Source organism: Cryptomeria japonica, chromosome 6 (genome assembly GCF_030272615.1).
Source record: "Cryptomeria japonica chromosome 6, Sugi_1.0, whole genome shotgun sequence".
NCBI classification, from domain to species: Eukaryota; Viridiplantae; Streptophyta; class Pinopsida; order Cupressales; family Cupressaceae; genus Cryptomeria; species Cryptomeria japonica.
Window position 1 is genome coordinate 165550295 of NC_081410.1, and position 6136 is coordinate 165556430.

Sequence of the window (6136 nt, forward strand, 5' to 3'; positions counted from 1 at the left end):
AAAAGAAAAAACGAAGGAAAAAAAGACCACCGTACGGTGGCCACGTAGTGGATACCACCGTGCGGTGGCACCACCGAAGGTGGAACCCACCGTGCGGTGGAAGCCACCGACGGTGGGACCATCGATGGTGGAAGCCACCGACGGTGGGACCATCGATGGTGGAAGCCACCATGCGGTGGCACCACCGAAGGTGGAACCCACCGTGCGGTGGAAGCCGCGTGAACATAAAGCCGCGTGAACCGAAGGGAAAGACAATCACCGCACATGCCGAAGGAGATAAAACGCACCGAAGGGAAAAACAGGACACGCAGCCAAAGAAAAAAGAACCCCGCACCACCAAAGGGAAAACAAAAGCAGTCGAAGGGAAAGAAGGTAGCCACCGTGTGGTGGAAGAAGCCGTGAAAATAAAGTCGCACGAAGGAAACAAAGAGCTACCGCACGAAGGAAACAAAAAGAACGTTTGGGAAGGGTTTGATTCAGTCTATCTATGAGCTTAAAGACGGGTCAGGTGTAGTGGTAACTGTTGGGAAGTATGTTACTCCAAGTCATAGGGATATTGATGGAAATGGAATAGAGCCTGACTTTTATCGAAGGCCAGGTTTAACTGAAGCAGACCAAACTCTTGCTCGCTGCCATGCTTCTACCAAGTTGATGACAGAACAAACTGCTTTGAGCTACCGTGCGGTGTTCACAAATCTAGGCGGACAAGAAGTTACTGTGCGGTTTAGTACGGGAGGTGGACAAGAGGATTTTTTTTTCAGCTTTTTACTAGCCGGAGGTAGTTGGGGATTACCGTCGTACGACCTATCTGCGAGGAGGCAGTTAGGTGCTTTCTGTCCGACAAGGGAAAATCAAGAAGTGGTCAATGGAGTCTGCGGGAAAAAGAAATTGGAAAAAACAGTTGCAGGATAGCAGCCATAGGAAGCTGGATGCACGTATTCTTCCTTCAGGTGTTCGAATAGCAGGTGGCACAATGGAAGCCAAGCAGAAGAAAAAGACACCACAGCAACCCACTGCACGAGGGAAGAACACCTCCACTTCATAGAATATCACCTTTGAGGGATTGAATGGGGTGGAATGTCGGAAATGGTGGCAAGAAAAGTCGGATGATAATTTGGTGAAGACAAGTCTTCGCAAAGCAGGGGTAGAATGGGCTATCCGGATGCCTATGTTCGCCATTCGCGAGTATGTGGGAGCATTGCGATATATGGTTGATACCTTTGATAGCCACTCACGGATGAGCACATTTGAGTACCTTGGGAAGGATATCACCATATCCTTCAAACCTGCAGATTTCACGAGAGTATTTGGCATCCCAGGCATACATGGCAAGAAAGTGGACTTGAAGGCGAAGAAGATGACACGGGAGGAAAAGGAACATTGGATTACGCGAGTGTCCCGAGACTTGACCCCAGCAGAGTTGGCGAGCATCGTAGACGCCATGAAGGGTCGTGGGATGCGTAGGTCCTTTGTCGCAGAGGGTCATTGGCGATGCATTATGGACGTCATCAAAAGCAGGTTGACAGGGTCGGGTAGGGCATCAGACATCGCTCTACCACAAATAGTATTGATAAACGGGTTGATGAACGGAGTCATGTATGATCGGGCTACCTTGTTATCAGAGCGGATGTGCGCATTCTTGATGATGGAGAAGCGCACCTTTTACATGCCCCACTATGCCATTGGACTATTCTTGGAGGCTACGCGGGAAGCAGTGCCAGAGGCTGAGTTGGAGGTACGGCCACAGGGACCTTTGGTGGAGGGTGAGCCTCCTATCATGCATTGGCGACACCTGGATATTGGACACTCTTCCGCGAAGCAGAAACGGGTATTAGAGACCACTGCAGTAGAACCAGATAGTGGGCGAGAAACTTCCAGCAGTGCAGAGGATTCCGAGGATTCGGAGGATGAGGATGACAGTAGCAGTCGGGCCACAGACGAGGGGAGGATGGAGCCCGCCGGAGAGCGGGTGTTGTTTGCACCACCCACACTTCCACTTGGCACACTTGTGGGGTCCTTAGTCAGCAGTACTTCGATTCTGGCATTTGGGCAGAGCTGCATGCCCATTGCACTCGGTCCCATGCAGCCGGCGGCATCACCGCAGCAGGCTCGTGCACCAGCCGCAGGACCGACTCCGACGGAGTCGAGTGGTCCACCGCAGGGAGGCGTGGTAGAGGAGATGGTTGAGATGGAGCCTCAGGTGCGACTGGATGTTGTGGGATCCAACGCAGTGGTGATGGTTGCTGCCTCCTTGTTGGAGGAGCCCATCACGGGACATGTTTCCGAGGGGGAGAGAGGGTCGGAGGTGTTGAGTGCAGCTCCATCGGTGGCGGCTATGGGGAGTTGGCTGACCCGGAGATTCCAGATGACAGTGATGCCACCCATAGGAGCAGCTGTACTCTCACCTCGGCGAGAGCCTCCCACTGAGGTGGTGGATCTGGAGGATTCCTCAACGGAGATGTAGGCACCAACAGAGGGACAGGTCACTGGAGAGGGTGTTCCTACTGGCCCAGAGCAGGCGACTGTTACGCTTGAGGGGGTGGGGGAGACACTATTATGCCAGTAGGAGGCAGTAGGTGTGGTCCCTGAGGAGATTTTTGAGTTACCACGTGGGCTTCCTGTACCTACATCGGGGCTGGATGGAGAGGATATTGAGGTTTATTTGGCAGATATGGTGACGAGGGGTCGGCGAGTGGTGGCCGCGGCTTAGACACGAGATCTACAGCAGGTTGTGGAGGAATTAGAGCAGGTCCTCCAGTTTATGTGAGACGGCTGTCTCGTAGCTTTCACCTCATGTTTTGAGGCACGAGGGTGGCCAGTTACCCAGACGGATGCGATGTTGGAGGCTTGGCATGTGCCTCAGCCCGTCGTGGAGAGTAGGGTGACGACTCTCATCTGGGAGATTGAGCAGGTTTACAGGGAGGCCTACTATGCCTTACGCCAGACACAGGATGAGTCTGCGGTTCGCGAGGCTGCTCGAGTTGAGTTAGAGTAGGACATGGCCAGACAACAAGCCTCGTGGGCAGCCGAGAGATCAGAGTTGGTAGCACAGCTTGAGACAGCCCGCACCGAGAAGGTTGCGGTGGACACCCATCTTTCGGAGGAGCAAAGTGCGTGGAGTCTCGTCCAGCAGGAGTTAGATGTTGTTCAGGCTCAGTTGGTTCGCATGACAGAGTCCGTCGATACCAAGGAGAAGGAGCTACTGGAGGCTACGCTTATGGTGAAGACGGCCTTAGAGAAGGTGTTGGTGGCAGAGCGGGATGTGGCAGCACGCACCCAACAGGTCTATGAGCTTCGCGCCCGCCTGGCGGCCCAGACACTCGCATCTCACCCTTTGACTTCAGGGACGCTTCCTCAGCCCCCTCCTTGACTTTATCTTGGTTGTATATCTATATTCCATTGTCTCCATTTTGTTGTTAGTCGTCGGAGACGACTTCTTTTTTGGGGGGGATGATGTTATCAGGAAAAAGTGTATAGTTAGTAATGTTAATTATCAATAGTTAGTTAGCCGACAGGTAGGTAGTTGGAGTTGCGACGGTTGTGTCGCACCCCTTCGGCAGTCATATATTGTACCACCTCCGGATGTTGGAGGACATGTAATGTTGACGACGAATATAATATGAACATCCTTTGACATTAATGGAAAGCTTATTTTGGTACTTCTTTTATATTTGCATTGTACATTGCTGTCCGATTTCTGTATTCTTCCTGTTTACCCAGTGAGGTAAACATTCCTTAGGCTCTTTCATATTCCAATGTGTGGAGGAAAGTGGGGTTAGGTCCTAAACTACTCGATCCCATTTTTCACCACCATAGTATCCTTGTTGCTAAGCTTTATTTTTTGCATGTCTTAAACGAGGTGTTCATTCTCGAAACCAGAGGAAACAAACTCTTACATGAGATTCTTCACACCTAAACCTAGATGCAACATTTGATATATGTCGTAGACAGGGTAACACATCACTCAAACCAAAGAAAACTCTTACACGGGATATCCTCGAAACCAGGCATGTATTTGGCATTCGCCTCTTGGCATTTACACACTCGCCTCTTGGCATTCACACATTTGCCTCTTGGCATTTGCACATTTTCCTCTTGGCATTTGCACACAGTCACCTCTTGGCATTTGCATTTACATTACATGTCTTAAACAGGTTGATGCACACTCAAAAATGGGGTGCTTCATACTTGAAACCAAGCATCACTTGCACACATGCACGAGGATGAGTGGAACTAGTGAATATTCCTACTCTCCTCCCCAACATGGATCACCTAGATGCAAACATCTAAGGGCAATGTATCTATGTCCTCTCTCATCATTCTTCTCATGGATCACATGGAAAGACACATCTAGTATGTATTCATGCTCTCTCTTCTTCTTCTCATGAACTTGTAGCTTTGCCATTGATAGTTAATGGATGATGCTTGCTTTTCTCTTTTATGTGATCATTTGTGTTTGTGAGATGAAATTTTTCAAGAATGATATTAGTGGTTGAGACATTTTGATATTGAAGTCTCTTCGACTAGTTGACTTGAGGTTTTGTTTTTGGTCTTTAGCTTTTGTTGTATGTCTTTTTTGTGTCTTTGGCCTTTGTCTGTCTTTTTGGTCTTTGTTTGCCTTTTTTGTTTTTGTGTGACCTTGCATATGATTGAGTGAGATAAATATCCTAAGATTGGGGGCTTGGTTCCTCAAAATTAGTGATGTCTTATACTCCCTGTGATTTTGCTCTACATTCCTCAACTTCATCTCTCTTTCGTTTACTTTACTATGAGTATTTGCATAATCTCATACTCCCGCTAAAGTGGGGGCTAAATGTAGCATCCTAAAATTGCACCCCTTTGCAATTTTGATCGCATTTGGGGCCCTCACCTTAGTGTTTGCATCCCAATGCCTAATTAAGGCCTAATTATACTTATACCATGGAAATTGGGCCTTGTTTTCACTTTATCCACCACATAACCCCCTTGCCCCAACCCTAGAATGGAATAGGACCAGGGTGTGTGGTGCTTTGATCCTTATTGGCACCAAGGCACCACACTCTAGCCCCCCTTAATTGGGCCTCTCTTTGACCCCCATTTGCAGTCTCAAATTTAAGCAAGATATATCTCCTCGTGTCGGCCTATGTCAAAAAATTGATACATTTTTCAATGGGCAAGTATATAAGGAGTTTTCCCCATATCATTTGAGGGGATCACATCACAAGAGAAAGGAACAATTATAATCAACAAGCATTAAAGCATTAAAGCATTCATCAATAATCTCTAGAGATCTTCAAGGTTGCATTCTTCATTCATCAATTGTGGAGCAACATTACATCATTCATTTGCAAGCATGTATGTGTGTGATTAGGGTTTTGTCATGTTCGTGTTATTCATACAACATATGTGATTAAATTTAAGAATCAAAGCATCATTATCAGTCATTGCAGATTTGAGGTAAACCCTCCCATTATTTATTTCAGTATTTGCAATATTTCAATGAAGGTTAATTCCTTAACTGGGGTTTGACTTAGGCAAGTCCCTATTCCAAACCTATTTCCTTTTCTTTTTGATGCAGGAAATAGGTACAAAGATGTACTCTTTGGGATAGTCATTATTTACAGAGACGAATCAACCCTCTTTGGCGTGCGAAAAAGTAGGAGGAGCAGAGCGACGGGTACACTGGTCCTGATATTTTTGGAGCTTTTTTAGGGATCAGGTCTAAATTTGCATATATTGCTTAGATCCACGTGCACGCAAAAATATCGCATCTATAGCTCACTATTTTTGTATTTTTACCTCCACTTTTCAGCACTTTATCTTAATTCAACATTTCAACTCCCAAAAGAGGGCAAAACAATTCACATTCCCCTTAAATCCATTTAGTATTCAGTCCTTATCATCACTGATTTGTGACTGAATTTATTGGATTCTACCCTCTTTTGAATGTAATGGAAAATTAGTGGTTTTCATTCCTCTAATGGCAGAAACCCTAATTTTTCACAATTACACATCCCTATGGGATAAACTAGCTACCATAATAATGAACCATAGTAATGAGAATTGATTGCTAGGAGGATAATTTAACTCTCCTCTTTATTATTTGGAGAAGTCTTGGGGGATGGAAGACTTCTCAAATAGTATGTCTGAACTATTT